The following is a 23,021-nucleotide window of genomic DNA, read 5'->3' as shown; positions in this document are numbered from 1 at the left end:
CAAATTCTAACAGTCTATTCAGTAGGACTATCAGCTGTGTATCCACCTGACTTCTCCTCAACGCAACTGATGGTCCCAACCCCATTAATAAGGCAAGAAATCCCACTTATTAAACCTGACAGGGCACACCTGTGAAGTGAAAACCATTTCAGGGGACTACCTCTTGAAGCTCATCAAGAGAATGCCAAGAGTGTGCAAAGCAGTAATCAAAGCAAAAGGTGGCTACTTTGAAGAACCTAGAAGATGACATATTTTCAGTTGTTTCACACTTGTTTGTTATGTATATATTTCCACATGTGTTAATTCATAGTTTTGATGCCTTCAGTCTGAATCTACAATTTTCATAGTCATGAAAATAAAGAAAACTCTTTGAATGAGAAGGTGTGTCCAAACTTTTGGTCTGTACTGTACATCCAAGTGCCCTAGATGTGATATTCTAGGCGCGGACTACCTCCATATGATCTGGACCTGCCCAAAATTTAGAAAATACTGGATTAATATCAATAACTTTCTTAACCATAGACTTAAAATACGAATCCCCTTTGAACCTCAAGTGTTCTTGCTCAATGAGCTTTTGTATAATAAGTAGTCGCAAGTATCAAAAGATCTTTCTAGGTAGGATACTGCTGTTGGCTAGAATTTTGGTTAGCCGGACCTGGTTCGCTCGGGATACCCCAGAATTAAACAGCTGGATAAATCTAGTTAACAAGGTAAAAAAACTATGAACAGATTCTGTATAGGGAGAGAAATGTGGAGGAGAAGTGGATTAGGATATGGGGTGGCTGGAAGATCTGATTGACTGTAATAATCTATAAATAGTCTCTTTTGTTGTGTGTTTTGTGCTTTTTCTCCCCCTTTTTTTTTTTCTTTTTTTCTTTTCCTCCTCTTCCCTCCCCCCTGTCTCTCCCCCTTCCTTGGGGGGGGGGGGGGGGTGGACGCATCACAGGGTTGGGGTGGTGGGAGGGCTAGAGGGTGGGGGGATAGGGATAAGGGGAGAAAAAGAGGCTATCAAATATATGGAGTGTTTACTCAATTTCTTGTTCACTGTAATTTTTTTTTTTATATACTAATAAAGTAAATTTAAAAAAAAATAAAAAAAAGCTGAGACTTTTGCCAATATATTCCTGTCAGGAACACATCGGAGCCCATCATGCACCACGTCACGGTCTCTCAGCATGGCAAGGGTCCTACCACTACGCTAACTATGGTGTGAACAAGGTCTGAAGGTGATGAAATCCAGCTCACAGCCAAGCTTCCACACAACCGCCTAGCAGGACAACTAGTGCAATGTGAACAAAGCCAGACTGTAAGCCAGACCCACATCAGACCGTGTGATGGAGGTTACCAGGTGCAAAAGAATGTTTAAATGCCAGTTAAATGCACATTCAATACATATAAAACAAAATCACAGAAATATAGTGGCAAATATGGGGGAACTGCTCAAACCCCAAACACTGTAGCGTGTTTCTCATTGTGGGAGCAGTCCCACCGCATGTGGACCGCAGCAAACGACCAGTCGCAGCAAAAAATGCGTACAATGGAGGATGCCGGCGCGGTCCACATGCACCGCAAAGGCATCCTACACAAAACGGAGCATTGTGCGGAAGAAAATATAAATTATATAAATCACAGAAAAAATGCACCAAACGGAGATGCCACTGACTATACTAGCTAGTCATACAAGCAGATATTAAAAGCTGAGACTTTTGCCAATATATTCCTGTCAGGAACACATCGGAGCCCATCATGCACCACGTCACGGTCTCTCATCATGGCAAGGGTCCTACCACTACGCTAACTATGGTGTGAGCACGGTCTGAAGGTGATGAAATCCAGCTCATAGCCAAGCTTCCACACAACCGCATAGCAGGACAACTAATGCAATGACTACCGTAAAAAAATAAAAATAAAAACGGTGTAAAAAAAGCCATTTTTTGTCACCTTACATGACAAAAAGTGTAATAGCAAGCGATCAAAAAGTCACACGCACCCCAAAATAGTGCAAATAAAACCGTCATCTCATCCCGCAAAAAACATACCCTACCCAAGGTAATCGCCCAAAAACTGAAAAAAGTATGGCTCTCAGACTATGGAAACACTAAAACATGATTTTTTTTGTTTAAAAAAAGAAATTATTGTGTAAAACTTACATAAATAAAAAAAAAGTATACATATTAGGTATCGCTGCATCCGTGATAACCTGGTCTATAAAAATATCACATGATCTAACCTGTCAGATGAATGTTGTAAATAACAAAAAATAAAAACGGTGCCAAAACAGCTATTTCTTGTTACTTGCCTCACAAAAAGTGTAATATAGAGCAACCAAAAATCATATGTACCCTAAACTAGTACCAACAAAATTGCCACCCTATCAGGTAGTTTCTAAAATGGGGTCACTTTTTTCATGGGACATGGTGTCAAAAAAAACAGTCCAGCAAAATCTGCCTTCCAAAAACCGTATGGCATTCCTTTCCTTCTGCGCCCTGCCGTGTGCCCATACAGCGGTTTACGACCACATATGGGGTGTTTCTGTAAACTACAGAATCAGGGCCATAAATATTGAGTTTTGTTTGGCTGTTAAGCCTTGCTTTGTTACTGGGAAAAATGGATTAAAATGGAAAAGTTGCCAAAAAATTTAAATTCTGAAATTTAATCGCCATTTGCCAATAACTCTTGTGGAAACACCTAAAGGGTTAACAACGTTTGTAAAATCTGTTTTGAATACCTTGAGGGTTGTAGTTTCTTAGATGGGGTCACTTTTATGGAGTTTCTACTCTAGGGGTTCATCAGGGGGGCTTCAAATGGGACATGGTGTCAAAAAAAAACAGTCCAGCAAAACCTGCCTTCCAAAAACCGTATGGCATTCCTTTCCTTCTGCGCCCTGCCGTGTGCCCGTACAGCGGTTTACGACCACATATGGAGTGTTTCTGTAAACTACAGAATCAGGGCCATAAATATTGAGTTTTGTTTGGCTGTTAACCCTTGCTTTGTAACTGGAAAAAAATTATTAAAATGGAAAATCTGCCAAAAAAGGGAAATTTTTAAAATGTATCTCTATTTTCCATTAATTCTTGTGGAACACCTAAAGGGTTAACGACGTTTGTAAAATCAGTTTTGAATACCTTGAGGGGTGTAGTTTCTAGAGAGGGGTCATTTTTGGGTGGTTTCTATTATGTAAGCATCGCAAAGTGACTTCAGACCTGAACTGGTCCCTAAAAATTGTTTTTTTGAAAAATTTTAAGATTTGCTTCTAAACTTCTAAGCCTTGTAACATTTCCAAAAAATAAAATATCATTCCCAAAATGATCCAAACATGAAGTAGACATATGGGGAATGTAAAGTAATAACTATTTTTGGAGGTATTTGTATTATAGAACTAAGTAGAGAAATTGAAACTTGGAAATTTGCAATTTTTTACAAATTTTTGGTATATTTGGTATTTTTTTATAAATAAAAATGAATGTTTTTGACTTCATTTTACCAGTGTCATGAAGTACAATATGTGACGAAAAAACAATCTCAGAATGACCTGGATAAGTCAAAGCGTTTTAAAGTTATCAGCACTTAAAGTGACACTGGTCAGATTTGCAAAAAATGGCCAAGTCCTTAACCGCCTCCGGACCGCCTAACGCACGGATGCGTCCTGGAGGCGGTCGATTCATTCCTCCTGGACGCATCCGTGCGTCATCTCGCGAGACGCGAGATTTCCTGTGAACGCGCGCACACAGGCGCGCGCGTTCACAGGATCGGAAGGTGAGCGAGTGGATCTACAGCCTGCCAGCGGCGATCGTTCGCTGGCAGGCGTAGATGCGATTTTTTTAACCCCTAACAGGTATATTAGACGCTGTTTTGATAACAGCGTCTAATATACCTGCTACCTGGTCCTCTAGTGGTCCCTTTTGCTTGGATCGACCACCAGAGGACACAGGCAGCTCAGTAATAAGTAGCACCAAACACCACTACACTACACCCCTCTTGTCACTTATTAACCGCTTATTAACCCCTGATCACCCCATATAGACTCCCTGATCACCCCCCTGTCATTGATCACCCCCCTGTCATTGATCACCCCCCTGTAAGGCTCCATTCAGACGTCCGTATGTTTTTTACGGATCCACGGATACATGGATCGGATCCGCAAAACACATACAGACGTCTGAATGGAGCCTTACAGGGGGGTGATCACCCCATATAGACTCCCTGATCACCCCCCTTGTCATTGATCACCCCCTTGTAAAGCTGGCTCCATTCAGAGGTCCGTATGTGTTTTGCGGATCCATGGATCGGATCCGAAAAACACATACGGACGTCTGAATGGAGCCTTACAGGGGGGTGATCAATGACAGGAGGGGATCACCCCATATAGACTCCCTGATCACCCCCCTGTCATTGATCACCCCCCTGTCATTGATCACCCCACCTGTAAGGCTCCATTCAGACGTTCGTATGTGTTTTGCGGATCCGTGGATCCGCAAAACACGGACACCGCGGATCCGCAAAACACATACGGACGTCTGAATGGAGCCTTACAGGGGGGTGATCAATGACAGGGGGGTGATAACCCCATATACACTCCCTGATCACCCCCCTGTCATTGATCACCCCCCTGTAAGGCTCCATTCAGACATTTTTTTGGCCCAAGTTAGCGGAAAGGGAGACTTTGTGAGAAAAGACAAAAAAAAATCAATTTCTGCTAACTTGTGCCAAAAAAAATTAAAATTCTATGAACTCGCCATGCCCCTCATTGAATACCTTGGGGTGTCTTCTTTCCAAAATTGGGTCACATGTGGGGTATTTATACTGCCCTGGCATTTTAGGGGCCCTAAAGCGTGAGAAGAAGTTTGGAATCCAAATGTCTAAAAATGCCCTCCTAAAAGGAATGTGGGCCCCTTTGCGCATCTAGGCTGCAAAAAAGTGTCACACATGTGGTATCGCCGTACTCAGGAGAAGTTGGGGAATGTGTTTTGGGGTGTCATTTTACATATACCCATGCTGGGTGAGATAAATATCTTGGTCAAATGCCAACTTTGTATAAAAAAATGGGAAAAGTTGTCTTTTGCCGAGATATTTCTCTCACCCACCATAGGTATATGTAAAAAGACACCCCAAAACACACTGCCCTACTTCTTCTGAGTACGGTGATACCAGATGTGTGACACTTTTTTGCAGCCTAGGTGGGCAAAGGGGCCCACATTCCAAAGAGCACCTTTCGGATTTCACAGGGCATTTTTTACACATTTTGATTTCAAACTACTTCCCACACATTAGGGCCCCTAAAATGCCAGGGCAGTATAACTACCCCACAAGTGACCCCATTTTGGAAAGAAGACACCCCAATGTATTTCGTGATGGGCATAGTGAGTTTATGGAAGTTTTTATTTTTTGTCACAAGTTAGTGGAATATGAGACTTTGTATGGAAAAAAAATTAATAAAAAAAAATCATCATTTTCCTCTAACTTGTGACAAAAAATAAAAAGTTCTATGAACTCACTATGCCCATCAGCGAATACCTTAGGGCAGTGATGGCGAACCTTTTACAGACAGAGTGCCCAAACTGCAACCCAAAACCCACTTATTTATCGCAAAGTGCCAACATGGCAATTTACCCTGAATACCACAGTCCAATATAATATATATTTTATGTACTTTATCATTTATCTATGATAGCCTGCCTACATTCTGTGTGCTGCCTGTGCTGTTCATAGCGCGCCTGCGCTGATGAATGGCAGAAAAAGTGTTAGGCATAATGGCATGCCTTAGACTTTTTTCAGGGTGTGGGTGCCCACAGAGAACCGAGCCATAGGTTCGCCACCACTGCCTTAGGGTGTCTACTTTCCGAAATGGGGTTATTTGTGGGGTTTTTCTACTGTCTGGGCATTGTAGAACCTCAGGAAACATGACAGGTGCTCAGAAAGTCAGAGCTGCTTCAAAAAGCGGAAATTCACATTTTTGTACCATAGTTTGTATAACTTTTACCCAAACCATTTTTTTTTTACCCAAACATTTTTTTTTTATCAAAGACATGTAGAACAATAAATTTAGAGAAAAATTTATATATGGATGTCGTTTTTTTTGAAAAATTTTACAACTGAAAGTGAAAAATGTCCTTTTTTTGCTAAAATTTCGATTAATAACAAAAAAAGTAAAAATGTCAGCAGCAATGAAATACCACCAAATGAAAGCTATATTAGTGAGAAGAAAAGGAGGTAAAATTCATTTGGGTGGTAAGTTGCATGGCCGAGCAATAAACTGTGAAAGTAGTGTAGTGCAGAAGTGTAAAAAGTGGCCTGGTCATTAAGGGTGTTTAAGCTAGGGGGGCTGAAGTGGTTAAAGGGCTTCTGTCACCCCACTAAACAGTTTTGTTTTTTTTTGGTTACTTTTAATCCCTATACTGCGATTTATGCATACATACTGTAATTAATCATTTTGGTTCAGCAGATTATGTTAAAAACGTACTTTTAAAATATGCAAATTACCTTGCTACCAGCAAGTAGGGCGGCTACTTGCTGGTAGCAGCCGCATCCTCCTATCCTAAAGACGCCCCCTCCGCATGTTGATTGACAGGGCCAGCGGACGGGATCTCTCTCTGCTGGCCCTGTTTGCATTCAAAATCTGGCGCCTGCGCCGTACCTGTCTTAAGTCGGTGCAGGCGCACTGAGAGGCGGACGCTCGCTCGGCCGCTCCATCCTCAATGCGCCTGCGCCGATGACGTCACATCTACACCCGGCGCAGGCGCATTGAGAAGGGGGACGCTCGCTCGGCGCTCCTTCCTCAATGCGCCTGCGCCGGGTGTAGATGTGACATCATCGGCGCAGGCGCATTGAGGATGGAGCGGCCGAGCGAGCGTCCGCCTCTCAGTGCGCCTGCGCCAACTGAAGACAGGTACGGCGCAGGCGCCAGATTTTGAATGCAAACAGGGCCAGCAGAGAGAGATCCCGTCCGCTGGCCCTGTCAATCAACATGCGGAGGGGGCGTCTTTAGGATAGGAGAATGCGGCCACTACCAGCAAGTAGCTGCCTTACTTGCTGGTAGCAAGGTAATTTGCATATTTTAAAAGTACGTTTTTAACATAATCTGCTGAACCAAAATGATTAATTACAGTATGTATGCATAAATCGCAGTATAGGGATTATAAGTAACCAAAAAAAAAAAAAACAGTTTAGTGGGGTGACAGAAGCCCTTTAAGGTGAAATAGGGCTGAGTCCTTAAGAAGTTAAACAACCATGTCGAAAGACACATCTCGTGGTCATGGAAAAGATGTTAGTCTGTTTAAGAAGGGTCAAATCATTGGCATGCATCAAGCAGAGACAACATCTAAGGAGATTGCAGAAACTACTAAAATTGGGTTAAGAACTGTCCAACGCATTATTAAAAACTGGAAGGATAGTGGGGACCCATTGTATTTGAGGAAGAAATGTGGCAGGAAAAAAATCCTGAATGATTGTGATCGGCGATCACTTAAACGTTTGGTAAAATCAAATAGAAGAAAAACAAAAGTAGAACTCAGGGCTATGTTTAATAGTGAAAGTAAGAGAATTTCCACACGCACAATGCGAAGGGAACTCAAGGGATTGGGACTGAACAGCTGTGTAGCCGTAAGAAAACCACTAATCAGTGAGGGAAACCAGAAAAAAAAGCTTCAATTTGCTAGGGAGCATAAAGATTGGACTCTGGAGCAATGGAAGAAGGTCATGTGGTCTGATGAGTCCAGATGTACCCTGTTCCAGAGTGATGGGCGCATCAGGGTAAGAAGAGAGGCAGATGAAATGATGCACCCATCATGCCTAGTGCCTACTGTACCAGCCTGTGGGGGCAGTGCTATGATCTGGGGTTGCTGCAGTTGGTCAGGTCTAGGTTCAGCAACAGTATGTGCTCCAAGAATGAGGTCAGCTGACTACCTGAACATACTGAATGACCAGGTTATTCCATCAATGGATTTTTTCTTCCCTGATGGCACGGGCATATTCCAAGATGACAATGCCAGGATTCATCAGGCTCAAATTGTGAAAGAGTGGTTCAGGGAACAATAGACATCATTTTCACACATGGATTGGCCACCACAGAGTCCAGACCTTAATCCCATTTAGAATCTTCAGGATGTGCTGGAGAAGGCTTTGCCCAGCAGTCAGACTCTACCATCATCAACGCAAGATCTTGGTGAAAAATTAATGCAACGCTGGATGGAAATAAATCTTGTGACATTGCAGAAGCTTATCAAAACAATGCCACAGTAAATGCGTGCCGTAATCAAATCTAAAGGCGGTCCAACAAAATATTTTTGGTGGCGACTTTTTTTTGGAAGGGCAGTGTATTCTATGAATGTTTTAACTACTAGTGCCTTCACAAGTCACTGTGCTGCAAACTGCTACCTTAAATAGCAAAGCTACTTCGCCTCAGTGTGTGGCTGTTTAATAGTGGGCACATCCTGGGCACAATTTTAGTGAAAAGGTGCAGCGATAACATTCATACTCAGTGTCAGGCTGTAGCACCCCAGTCTATCAATAAAACTCATTCTGGGGGCCCACTCTACAGCTACATGCAAATATCACCATGCCAACATTTGCAAATTTCCAATTGCTGCATTCACCAACAATTCAATGAAAAAGTACCTGCATTTGCCTGCAGCCATGTCTCCACTGGAGTATGTGGGGAAAGCGTTGGACAAGAACTGATGGATACCCAATCACCCAGTAGGTGAGGATTCCAGAAATGGCATTTCTGACATATCCTGTAAGGGTTTGTTCACATGGCCGTTGCCCCTCCGTTGTCGTATTGCGGCCCGCATACGGCGGGTCCGCAATACACGGGGCACCGCTCGTGTGCATTCCGCATCATGGATGCAGATCCACTCACTTGAATGGGTCCGAAAATCCAGAGATGCGGTGCGGAACGGAACGAAACCACGGAACGGAACCCTATGGAAGCACGTGCCCGTGCTTTGCGGACCGCAATTTGTGGTTCACAGCACGGGCACGGAGGGGCAACGGTCATGTGAACAAGCCCTAAAAGGTAAGATCACAAGTAATGGCCAAAAGTTGCACCGATAAACAGTTTTAACGCAGAATGGTGCCGTTTTCAACTATTGATAAGGGGCACTTGATTTTGCACATCAGCAACAGCTTAACAAATAAAATAGCATGGCCATTAGCGATGAGCGAACTTGATGTTTTCAAATTCTTGTTCGGCGTTTGGGTTCTGTGGCAATTCCGTTATGGATTCCATTATCACGGAATATAACAAAATTCTATGACAGAATGTAGCATGGAAGCCTTTAAGAGGCATTACGTTTTGCATTCCTTTATAATGGGCAGCATAACGGATCCGGATGGCTTCTGTTATGTAGGAGTCCTGTCCTGCATAACGGGAACCGTCCGGATCCATAATGGCCATTAACAATTGTTAATTAAAATAATGCCAATATGCAGTAAAACTGCAGGTCAGCACAGTTTTCGGATGCACTGTGGCTGCTTTCATACATGAACTTTTTCAGAACAAAGCATGTTAGCATTTTAGTATGCAAAATTAATACACTGGGGTAGATTTACTAATGACATTCTGGTGCACAAGGTGCAAATAAGTGTCTCAGCAAACCACAAGCGGCACAGCTTCAAGTGAGAGAGGTGTAGCCTAAGATGCTCCACCATGCAGCAAAATTCTGCCAGAATTTCTCTGCACAATTTTGGCACAAAGTAAGCCAACTAATAGGTGGCATGAATTTAGACAGTTTAAAGATACACCAGATTTATTCTATAAAAATATTCTATACACCATCCCTGCCCTACCCATCGATCTATGCACAGTGCTGAACAAGCACTGTGTATAGAGATCAGGAAGTCTTGGACACAGTTAATGTCACAGTTTAATTTAAGGGCCTCCTTCCATTTCAACTCCTAATATTTAGGGATGATATTTTCAATACCATTTTAAATACAAGAAATTCTGCTTATGTCTGTCTGCTTCTCTATAGAACCTATAACATCAATCAGAGATACCCGTGTACCACCTTGAGAAAGAAAAATACAAAAACAGTAAAAACAAAACGGTCCTGTCTCTATTGCCATGTGAAAGACCATAATTGGAGGGTAAACATGTCTCAGTGCTGATAACAAAAAAAAAAGGAAAATAATCAGGAAAAAAACAAATTATAACTGTGAAGGATGCAAAATCTCCAGCTGAGGCAGCTAATATAGTTTAAAAGTCCTGAGAGTAACCGACAACTGTATAGAAGTCCTGAGGCAAACTTAAACATAGGAAATACATTTCCATCAAACATTGAAGAAGCACTTTATATCTTCCATATGAAGAGAGAGGAAAAAGGCAAAATGTGTATTAGTAGTGCCTGAGTACCTGAGTATTTTACGTCACAGAGTTGTGCTATTTCCTTATCAATGTCACGAACCAACGGGTGTGAACCCACTGTGCCACTTGTCCTACCTCCTCTAAAGGCGTTGCCTAAGTGAATCCCTAGTTCTTCACTGTACCCCTGATGGTGGAGATTTACTTTCCTGAGGGGAACACCAGGTCACTACCTCTTGAGGAGGATTGGCACACGACGCAGCTGGTCTAGACGGGCCAGGAGGTACCCGAGCAAGGTACCAGAGGTACAGACATAGTCAGCAGGCTGAGTTGTAACCAGGAACAACAGTGCAGGACCAAAGGATGAGGCAGAGGCGAAGTCAAACAAGCAAAAGGTCAGGGCATGCAGCACAGGTACAGGTCAAGCAATCCGGCTCGGCAACTCCGGTCAGACTCTGCGTTGGAGATCATCCTGTCAACCCACCTGCTTATCGGAGGTCTGACCTGCTTCGTCGCTAGTACCTGAAGACCTGCCTGGACTTTCGCAGCCGTATACCCCATCAGGTGAACGCCATAAAAAATAAAAACAGTGTCAAAATAGCCATTTTTTTCACCTTGGCTCACAAAAAGTGTAATACCAAGTGATGAAAAAGTCTTATGTACCCCAAAATGGTACCAATCAAACAGTCATCTTATCCCACAAAAAATGAGCCCCTAGCTAAGACAATCACCCAAAAAATAAAAAAATAGGGCTCTCAGAAAGTGGCAACACAAAAACAAGATTTTATTCTGTTCAAAAATTATTTCACTCACAGGTTGAACATAGTCCTGTTCAGGGGAATATATGGTAGAATGTGGTCGTATAACAAGAATTCACATGAATACCACCATTCTAAAACATAACCTTTAATGCTTGTATATTAAAAAGTCAATACACCCTTATAGTTATAAATGAATAATAATCAAAAAGAAAAGGAAAATCTAAGGACAGGTTGCTGATTCCCTTGCACGGTATTTGCAGGAGGGAAAGGAAATGTCGTTGGAGCCTAATGGGGGCAGTATCCCTAATTCTGGCCCTAGTCAGGATTCCCTGCCTAAATACGGAATAGCCGCCCCGATAGGGGCGATCCCGTTTCTCCTGCCTCCTAGTATCCCTGGGTTGACCCTAGCACGGGAAGGATTCCAACCTGTGGAATAGATAGCCCTATCAGAGACCTAGGCTATTATAAGTACAAAAAATAATAAACAAATACAAATACCCAGATGGAGTGACAGAAAACACCCTAATTAATAAGTGAAATAAATAGTATAAAGCATTAGAAAAAATATTACATAGAAATGTCAAAATTCATCCCTACGCGTTTCACCTGGTTGGTGTCAGGCTCATCAGGGGACATATCTGACCATAGAGTACCTATCACCATTAGTAGTCACCTGAGCACTTCAAAATGAATTATATACAAGTTCATTTATTAACTTTTTATTTTTCTCTCTTTTATGATGGTAAGAAAATAACTGGAACACGTGATAAAAATTTATCAGCTACTGACTGACTAATCATTATAGAAAATCACCAGTCCAGCTTATAAAACACAGGATATCGGCCAAACAGATATAATCTAGGTACTAATATTTGAAGTAACCTAGAAAGACTCCTATATCTAGTGTTCTAGGCTGAAGTCAGGTGGGGTATACCAAGTACATATAAAAGTGTATGACCTGCATCTGAGATAAATAGAACGATGCCCAATAATTTATTTTCCACCGGTCACTGAATATATATATCTGAATAGTATCAGGAGTAGTGAGATACAGATAAATCTACTACATGTGGTATATTACAATGAATTATGGCCACTCATGGGATGGTTGCCAGACCAGGTAAATGATATAAAACAGGTTATCAGTGTATCATAAGGGCTGGTAACAAAGCAAGTAATACTGATCTCATTAGCGGTACTTGCGTTCCCTTTATAGTTGTCCAGACGATAGGAGGCCAATAGCGGTGGGGGCATCATGAAGACTCAAAAGCACAATGGCAATGACGTCCGGCAGATGTAGCAGCCAAAAAATTATTTCAAAATTATAACAAAAATAAGTCTTACGTACCCCAAAATGATACCAATCAAACTGTCACCTCATGCCGCAAAAAATGAGCCCCCACATAAGAAAATCACTTAAAAAATAAAAACCAGACCACACATCAAACCTGAAGATACAGACCCCAGAGCATCCCAACATTTCATATAGATGTAGTCTCCACTAGGACACTACAAGGGGGTAAAGAGAAAAATTTCTGCTGTTTGACGTCTTATTGTATCTCTACCTTTGCAGGAGAATGCTCCATTGTTTTATACTGTTATTACAGTCTAGTTGAAGTGATGATATTGTCTGTGAGAAGAATTCTTTGGATACAGGAGGAGAGAGATTCAACATTTTTTAAAGCAGATTCCCTACTTTACGTGCAGAGTGCCTTTTTTACCTCCAAAATACAAAGGATTTGTGTTCTTTGCACCAATACAATATTGAATTCAAGTCACGTAAATACAGCACCAGAACCAAGCTCATCACACACTCGGCCCCCCATAAATCAGTGTCACACATAGTGCCCATATAAATAAGTGCCACATAATGAGCCCCCATTCACAGTATGCAGCTAAACAGGAAGATTCAGGAACACATTGATCAGGGGTCAGCAATCTCCAGCACTCCAGCTGTTCAGAAACTACAACTCCCAGAATGCTTCATTCACTTCTGTTGGAGTTAGAAGAACAGCCAAACATGTTTGCATGCTGGGAGTTGTAGTTTCACAGCAGCTGGAGTGCAGAAGGTTGCTGATCCCTGACATAGATCAAGTAGTGATGAGCGGGAGGTGCCATATTCGATTTCGCGATATTTCGCGAATATTCGATTTAATATTCGTCTTATATTCATCGAAATCGAATATTCGTCATTATGCTATTTATGGCGAATAATATTCGATTTGATTAATTTAATCAGAAAGAGAAATAAATTAGACAAAAAAAAAAAAAGATTATAGCACTACATTAGTGAAATTTCAGGCTATATGTGTAATTGCGAATATTCACTATGTTGCTAAATATTCTTGTCTTACAATATGACGAATATTCTAAAAAACGAATATATAGCACTATATCACATATATTCGTTTTTTAGAATATTCTTTTTTTCCCCCCCAATTAGTACAGTTATTGCCCTTCGGCATACTCCTCCCCGACAAGCGTCCCCGTCACCATGGGAACGCCTGGTGGTTAGAATATACCATCGGTTCTGAGTTAGATCGTGAAAACTCAGATCCGATGGTATATTCTAACCACCAAGCGTTCCCATGGTGATGGGGACGCTTGAAGTTAGAATATACTGCCAGGGCGCTGTGATCCGCGCAATTAACCCCTCAGGTGCGGGTTAATTGTGCGGATCACAGCGCCCTGTGTGCCCTCCTTCCAAGTATTAAAATAATTGGTGGCCAGTGCACCCCCCTCCCCAGTATTAAAATAATTGGTGGCCAGTGCGCCCCACTCCCCAGTATTAAAATAATTGGTGGCCAGTGCGCCCTAACCCCTCCCCCCAGTATTAAAATCATTGGTGGCAGTGGCCACAGGGTCCCCCTCACCCCCTTGCAGTGGCCACAGGGTCCTCCCCCCCCCCTGTCATTGGTGGCAGCAGGCAGTTCCGATCAAGTCCCAGCGTAATGGCCGGGCTTTGATCAGTTACCATGGCAGCCAGGACGCTACAGATGTCCTGGCTGCACTGGTTAGTTAATCACTCAGCAGCATTTACTTACCTGCGGGGCTCTCCTCCTTCTGAGAACTCACAGGTCTATGCGGCGAATTGCTGAAGGCATATGCGGCGCATAGACCTGTGAGTTCTCAGAAGGAGGAGAGCCCCGCAGGTAAGTAAATGCTGCTGAGTGAAACTGCCTGCTGCCATCAATGATGGGGAGGGGGGGGGCAGGAAGGGGGACCCTGTGGTCACTGCCAGGGGAGAAGGGGGACGCTGTAGCCACTGCCACCAATGATTTTAATACTGGGGGGAGGGGGTTTAGGGCGCACTGGCCACCAATTATTTTAATACTGGGGAGGTGGGGGGGAGGGCGCACAGGGCGCTGTGATCAGTGCAATTAACCCGCACCTGAGGGGTTAATTGCGCGGATCACAGCGCCCTGGCGGTATATTCTAACTTCAAGCATCCCCGTCACCATGGGAACGCCTGGTGGTTAGAATATACCATCGGATCTGAGATAGATCGTGAAAACTCAGATCCGATGGTATATTCTAACCACCAGGCGTTCCCATGGTGACAGGGACGCTTGTCGGGGAGGAGTATGCCGAAGGGCAATAATGGTACTAATTGGGGGGAAAAAAAAGAATATTCTATAAAACGAATATATGTGATATAGTGCTATATATTAGTTTTTTAGAATATTCGTCATTTTTTACTATCTAAACTCTTGATCCCTCCCTGCTTCTTACTTGTGGGCCAATGACTCATTGGTCCACAAGCATTTTAAGCAGGAAGGAATCATGTGTTCAGATGGAGAAAATGACGAATATTCGATATAACGAATATATAGCACTATATTCGCAAATTATCGAAGTTGCGATATTCGCGATTAATATTCGCTATGTGAATATTCGCGCTCAACACTAAGATCCAACACCAGAACCAAGCTCATCACATACTGAGCACAATGGGCCCCCCTGAATATAAAAGTGCCACACACAGTGCCCCCCATTAATCAGTGTCCATATAGATCAGAGCCACATAATGTGCTCCCAATTACAGTATGTAGTTGAACAGGAAGACTCAGGAAAACTCTGCTCGAAAACTCCAGGTGGTCACGTGAGTCTAACAAAGACGGTGGTGTCAGCGGTGCGACAGAGAGGTAAGTACTGAGGAAACCATCTTGCCTACACAGGTCAGAAAGCTGATGGATTTTCAGAAAAGCTCAGAGAACCCCTTTAGTGTAAATCAACATCCATGTAATAAATGATTATCAGAACCAGGCTTGTCTAGGGTTTTCTATTCCTTTTATTACAGAACTTCTGCACTGTGGTCATTTCCAGGAAAATGAAAGCAGAATTTAAGCTACTAAGATGATTCCGCAGGCGGAGGTCACTGGGATAATGCTGAAGACATTGCTCTAGTAGACTCCATGGAACTCTTCTTTCCTATAAGACAGAAGACATATAAACCCATTCCTTGGTGGTTCTGGCACATCAGTCTGACCGTGTAGGCTGCCCCTTACCATCATGTTTCTTCTATGTACATCAGACCTAACACATAGATATTGAGGTCTATCTAAATAAGAAATGCAGGTTATTACCGGTTTTGTGTCACTGGGTCGATGGAAATGCTTGTAAAGTCCATTTTCAGTTTCTTGTAGGCCATGAACTGCAGGGCTCCATCTGATGTTCCCAGCAGGCCTGGTACAAACCCTATAGATATAAGACATGAAGGTTACTGATGGTAAAGCCTGACATCTATGATGATTGTAGGACATTATAGAGACACTGATTACCTTGTGCAGGAATTTCTTCCTGCCCATACATTGTAGTAAGAGCATGGAACATGTCCTTTTATCATGAAGGGTCAACACCAGCATTGTACTGAAGAACAAGACGAGTAAAAAAGGGTTAAGGCGTCTGCATGAAAGAAATGATGCAAGAAATGAGTCTCACAAGGAACATACCCAAGACAACAATTATGTTCTGAACAGTGTAAGTATAGCGGTGCAGTGGTTAACACTTGTACCTTGTTGCCCTGTGGCCGTAGGTGAAAACTGGACCAGGACTACACCTGCATCATGTTCTACTGGGGCATATTCACATGTGGCAGATTTGTTGCACATGATAGACTTATATCTTCCATTCATCTACTCACATCAATGGAACTGATTTGACCCATAAAATACCGCAGTACGAGGCACACTCACCCTGTATGTATGGCGCTCGGTCTGAATACACAATGCAGGGGGTGCTGCGCTCTAGTGAATATAGCAGCCCACGCAGGGGTCCTGAGAAAAAAGTGTGGGAAATCACCCAAGATCCACTGCCACCCCGATCCCTTCCCCCCAAAAAACAAACAAAAAAAAAAATATATATATATATATATATATATATATATATATATATTTCACAGAAAATTCAGTGCAACATAAAACATAAACAAAAACTGGAATTTGCGCTATATGTCTGTTCAGACATAATTAGTCTCTTTCATATTATAAGCTCCCCTTATATATTATTTACTTACAGTTCTGAAGACTCAGGGGTGCTGGCAGGCTTGGCCTCAGGGGTGCTGGCTGGCTTGGCCTCAGGGGTGCTGGCTGGCTTGGCCTCAGGGGTGCTGGCTGGCTTGGCCTCAGGGGTGCTGGCTGGCTTGGCCTCAGGGGTGCTGGCTGGCTTGGCCTCAGGGGTGCTGGCTGGCTTGGCCTCAGGGGTGCTGGCTGGCTTGGCCTCAGGGGTGCTGGCTGGCTTGGCCTCAGGGGTGCTGGCTGGCTTGACCTCAGGGGTGCTGGCTGGCTTGACCTCAGGGGTGCTGGCTGGCTTGACCTCAGGGGTGATGGCTAGCTTTGCCTCAGGGGTGCTGACAGGCTTGGCCTCAGGGGTGCTGGCTGGCTGTCACGGATGAGAGTGGGGGAAACCCTCATCTGTGCGATGTTATAGGAATGGGAAGCTGCTAGGCCAGGACAACAGAATTAGGGAGCAGGTCACCTCCTAACGTGTCCCTAACTCTGACCCTGACTCCTAACTGTATGAGCCAACCCAGATAGTAGGAGGGCTCATACTCAGGAACCTCGGGTCCCTACTAGCCCTCAAGAGATCCCTGGACTAGGAGCAGGGTAAAACTACCTGTTCCTCCTAGACACGGAGGAACAGGAGTCTAAACTGGCCAAGCTGCAAGGAACGGGAAACATTAAACAGCATAAGGATATGGCAGGCGAGTGAAACACCTCCGCACCTACCTGCCACAGACACACTGACTGGAACCCGTGCTCAAATGCTGTTGTCCAAACCAAACACAAAAGGACACATCACACAACATAACTCACACAGGAAACCAGAACCATAGCTGCAATAGGGTGAAACACCACACAGACAAATCATAACATCAGTACATATATTTTATGACCACAAGGGTGGCCCTCACTGGACAGATGGTATAAGACCAGGAGGATGACTCCAGCATAATGCATGGCTGGAATACCACTCAGCTACAGGTCTCAGCAGAGGCCAAATAGCCCAAGTAGCCACACCCACACAGACACACACTGGCAAGGGAATTAACCCCTCCAATACCAGACAGGGTAGTGAAGCCACTTAAAGGGGAAATGCACACACACATAAACCCCGTGCACACCAAACAGGGAAAGTGCACACATATAACACAAGTTGCCATAGGCAACCGCATGCATAGACAGTGAGCAGCCCAGCAACAAGCTCAGGCTGCTACATTGCCAACAACACCATGTTGCCAGCGGCAACCACACGTGAGACAATATACAAACTGCCCTCACCTGCGGTAGACAACGAACCTAACCACTGGCAACTGCATGCGGCTCAAAGAGTCACGACCATAGGCCGTGACACTCCCACCCCTCAAAGTCCTTCCACCAAAAAAAAAAAAGGAAACTAGTGAGGAACTCAAAACAGGGATGGGAGAAAGGAAAAAGTAGGAAAATCAGAGTCAGTGCATACGAGTCTCCCCAGGACTGCTGCCAGCCCCTGGAGCAACACACAGGAACCAGGGCGCCGACTGCCAGCCTCTGGAGCAACACACAGGAACCAGAGACCAGCAAACAAACAGCCCGGAGAGACCGCACTGAACACTGCGTCACTCTCCACTCACGTTCCCACTCCAGTCGCTGCCAACAGCCACTCCTAACCAGCACACAGCCGGAACACCAACGGAATGCTGCCAGCAGACGACCAGAGATAGGAACATAGAGAGGGACAAGGGATCACCAACACGGACACGGAAGGAAAGGTGGTGGGGAATAAGCCACCAACCGTGCCGTTAACGGTGAACCCCATAACGCTCTCCCTCCGGAGAACGCGCATGTATGCCAAAACGGCTGGCAATACATGCTGCACCCTCTTTCGAAGGTAAACCACGCAAGGAGCCATTGTGGTCATATTGTCACGGATGAGAGTGGGGGAAACCCTCATCCATGCGATGTTATAGGAATAGGAAGCTGCTAGGCCAGGACAACAGAATTAGGGAGCAGGTCACCTCCTAACGCGTCCCTAACTCTGACCCTGACTCCTAACTGTATGAGCCAACCCAGATGGTAGGAGGGCTCATACTCAGGAACCTCGGGTCCCTACTAGCCCTCAAGAGATCCCTGGACTAGGAGCAGGGTAAGACGACCTGTTCCTCCTAGACACGGAGGAACAGGAGTCTAAACTGGCCAAGCTGCAAGGAACAGGAAACATCAAACAGCATAAGGATATGGCAGGCGAGTGAAACACTTCCACACCTACCTGCCACAGACACACTGACTGGAACCCGTGCTCAAATGCTGTTGTCCACACCAAACACAAAAGGACACAGCACACAACATAACTCACACAGGAAACCAGAACCATAGCTGCAATAGGGTGAAACACCCCACAGACAAATCTTAACATTAGTACATATATTTTATGACCACAAGGGTGGCCCTCACTGGACAGATGGTATAAGACCAGGAGGATGACTCCAGCATAATGCATGGCTGGAGTATCCCTCAGCTTCAGGTCTCAGCAGAGGCTAAATAGCCCAAGTAGCCACACCCACACACACTGGAAAGGGAATTAACCCCTCCAATACCAGACAGGGTAGTGAAGCCACTTAAAGGGGAAGTGCACACACACATAAACCCTGCGCACACCAAACAGGGAAAGTGCACACATATAACACAAATTGCCATAGGCAACCACATGCATAGACAGTGAGCAGCCCAGCAACAAGCTCAGGCTGCTACACTGCCAACAACACCATGTTGCCAGCGGCAACCACACGTGAGACAATATACAAACTGCCCTCACCTGCGGTAGACAACGAACCTAACCACAGGCAACTGCATGCGGCTCAAAGAGTCACGACCATAGGCCGTGACACTGGCTTGACCTCAGGGGTGCTGGCTGGTTTGGCCTCAGGGGTGCTGGCTGGCTTGGCCTTAGGGGTGCTGTCAGGCTTGGCCTCAGGAGTGCTGGCTAGCTTTGCCTCAGGGGTGCTGACAGGCTTGGCCTCAGGGCTGCTGGCAGGCTTGGCCTCAGGGGTCCTGGCAGACTTGGCCTCAGGGGTGCTGGCAGGCTTGGCCGGGTAGAAGGAGTGTGGGAGACTGCTACACTGCCAACAACACCATGTTGCCAGCGGCAACCACACGTGAGACAATATACAAACTGCCCTCACCTGCGGTATACAATGAACCTAACCACTGGCAACTGCATGCGGCTCAAAGAGTCACGACCATAGGCCGTGACACTGGCTTGACCTCAGGGGTACTGGCTGGTTTGGCCTCAGGGGTGCTGGCTGGCTTGGCCTTAGGGGTGCTGACAGGCTTGGCCTCAGGGGTGCTGGCTAGCTTTGCCTCAGGGGTGCTGACAGGCTTGGCCTCAGGGGTGCTTGCTGGCTTGGCCACAGGGGTGCTGGCAGGCTTGGCCTCAGGGCTGCTGGCAGGCTTGGCCTCAGGGGTCCTGGCAGACTTGGCCTCAGGGGTCCTGGCAGACTTGGCCTCAGGGGTGCTGGCAGGCTTGGCCGGGTAGAAGGAGTGTGGGAGACTGTGAGGCCTTTTTTCTCCAAGCTGCTCTGGAAAAAAAATATTTTTCATTACACCTCAGGTCAGACCTCCAATCAGACCTCCGATGTTAATCAGACCTCAGCTAACAGCCCCAATAAGATCCCCAAAGTTAATAAGACCTCAATAAGACCTCAGATAACACCTCAGCTCAGACCCCAATATGAATGACCCCCAATCAGACCTCAGTAAGAGCCCCAAGTGCCATAGCAGCCCCCAGTAGCCTCATAGCAGCCCCCAGTAGCCTTAAAGCAGCCCCCAATAGCCTCATAGCAGCCCCCAGTAGCCTCTCCATCAGACCCCAGTGCCTCTCACCAGCCCCCAGTGCCTCTCCATCACGCCCCAGTGCCTCTCCATCAGGCCCCAGTGCCTCTCACCAGCTCCCAGTGCCTCTCCATCAGCCCCCAGTGCCTCTCTATCAGCCCCCAGTGCCTCTCACCAGCCCCCAGTGCCTCTCCATCATCCCCCACTGCCTCTAACCAGTGCCTCTCCATCAGCCCCCAGTGCCTCTCCATCAGCCCCCAGTGCCTCTCCATTAGCCCCCAGTGCCTCTCCATCAGCTCCCAGTGCCTCTCACCACCGGCCCCCAGGCCCTCCAGTCAGTGCCTCTCCATCAGTCCCCAGTCAGTGCATTGGTGGGCAGTGCCCTCCCTGGTATTGAAATCATTGGTGGGCAGTGCGCCCCCCCCCGGTATTAAAATATTAAAATCATTGGTGGGCAGTGCACCCCCCCCCCGGTATTAAAATAATTGGTGGGCAGTTCACTCTCCCCGGTATTAAAATCATTGGTGGGCAGTGCGCCCCCCCCCCCATCATTGGTGGCAGCGGTAGTTCCGATCGGAGTCCCAGCAGTGTAATTCTGGGGCTCCAGTCAGTTACCATGGCAGCCAGGACGCTACTCAAGTCCTGTCTGGCTGCCATGGTCAGTTAGTCAGCAGCATACTTACATGCGCTGTGGCCGCCCGGTGCTCCTTCTTCTTTTAACTCACAGGTCTGTGCGGCGCATTGCTTATGCTTATAGCAATGCGCCACACAGACCTGTCAGTTACAAGAAGGAGGCGGCCACAGAGCATGTAAGTATAATGCTGCAAAGTAACTAGCCATGACAGGACTTCAGTAGCGTCCTGGCTGCCATGGTAACCGATCGGAGCCCCAGCATTACACTGCTGGGACTCCGATCGAAACTGCCGCTGCTACAAATGATTGGGGGGGGGGCGCACTGCCCACCAATGATTTTAATACTGGGAAGGGTGGGGGGAGGGCGCACTGCCCACCAATGATTTTAATACTAGGAAGGGCAGGGGGAGGGCGCACTGCCCACCAATGATTTTAATACCGGGGAGGGGGGGGGGGGCGCCTCGGATGTAGATTATCACCATGGGAACGCCTCGGATGTAGATTATCCGATCCGAAAACTCTGATCTGATGGTATATTTTAACTTCAAGCGTTACCTACAGAGGACCAGGAAGTGGTGAGTACAAAACCTTCACAGCTTCCTGGTACTTTTGCCCGGCGTTAAAGATGGGCGGCCCTGAAAGGGAATCGTGTTCCTGCTATGAAAAAAGTGCAGGAACACCGTTCCCACACGTTCCCGCAGGACTCGAGCTCTGAGCCCACGTTATGGATCACAGAGGCTACGCTCCCCACAGCCTACAATGGAGAGGCAGCTGGCAATCGAAAGGCGGCTATTCCAGGTTATGGGGAGTACCTCCTCCATGATCCAGTGAACATGGGGCATGGCTCGTCCATGCCATAGGTGGGATCCCGCACCATAAATGTATATGATGGAAATACCCCTTTAAGCTCTATTCCATCATTTTACTGGGATTCTTATAGTAATAGCACTACAAAATGTATGACTAGAGTACAATGGAGGGAAAGCAGGCTGACAATCAATGTGACCACTTTTATAGCACCCAGCAAGGTTGTCACCCCAGGTTTTCATGCACTGATGCAACCCACCCCATCTGGTACTGCTGAATAACTAAATGAGTTTACATTTAGAAGCCTTGGAAAGATGAGTATCATCTACTGTAGGAACAGCAATGGCCGCCAAATTAAACAGCAGAGCAGATTTATATCTAATGACAGGTCACCACATCTTCAGTCCAGTCCTGTCTTGGGGTGGGAGTTGGGTGACAGAAGCCCCTGCCTTTCTCCAATCAGATGAGAATATAAAGATATCAGTGTTTTCATGTAATGTTCACTTACAAGAAGTAAAGCGTCACCTCACAGATTTGGGGTAAGCCCCTAAGTCTCTGCCTTAATTTACTAACAGGAGCAGAGATCTTGAAAATGGTGAGGAACTTCACTACAAAGCATATTTGAAAGCTACATATGGTATCATTAAATTGTTAGGGGTACTACAACCCCCAGCTTGCCCAGCATATATGTACATAAACATTACATAGAGGCAGTAATGGATCATATAAGCACTGTGGTTGTACCTGTAAAGCAGATCTTGACCAGGTCCTGCGGGTGTAGTAACACGGTACAGATGAAGTCCCTGCTGAGGCCGGCCATCAGGTTCTCGTACTGGCCATTTCTGAAGAGCTGTCTCACTATTGTGACCGGGGAGGAGGTGGGCAGTGCTGGCTCAACAGCTGGTCCGGATGAGGTGGCCATGTGGATGTTCTGATGTTGGCACTGTACACATATTACATCTAGGGCCCCGAGTGGGCTTGAAATGCAGCCCTGGCACACAGATACCATAGTGCAACATAACATTCTTGCCCATTGGTGCCGGACAAACACCACATTACAGTATAGAATATTTCCCCAGAAGTGCCAAACACCACAGTGCAGCAACATTGTACTCCCTCCAGACCCTCCCCTACTTCCCAAAGCTTCTTCCCCCTCCCCTACTGGGGGAAATGATGAGATGGGGGAACTGATGGAAATGGGGAAAACTAATG

At 45.6% G+C, this 23,021-nt stretch overlaps 1 long non-coding RNA gene across 1 annotated transcript; it reads right to left on the bottom strand.

The window, feature by feature from the left end:
- Positions 1-15,412: 15,412 nt before the first annotated feature.
- On the bottom strand, positions 15,413-16,337 carry LOC120982712. The gene is made up of 4 exons (XR_005774968.1): positions 16,257-16,337; positions 15,843-15,930; positions 15,648-15,759; positions 15,413-15,492 (listed from the first exon to the last, which is right to left on the bottom strand). It is a non-coding gene; the product is annotated as an uncharacterized LOC120982712 (long non-coding RNA).
- Positions 16,338-23,021: the final 6,684 nt, after the last annotated feature.

The sequence above is a fragment of the Bufo bufo genome (genome assembly GCF_905171765.1).
Source record: "Bufo bufo chromosome 1 unlocalized genomic scaffold, aBufBuf1.1 SUPER_1_unloc_3, whole genome shotgun sequence".
Lineage (NCBI taxonomy): Eukaryota > Metazoa > Chordata > Amphibia > Anura > Bufonidae > Bufo > Bufo bufo.
Note: the sequence above shows the minus strand (reverse complement) of the source record. Positions and strands in the feature narration are given on the sequence as shown.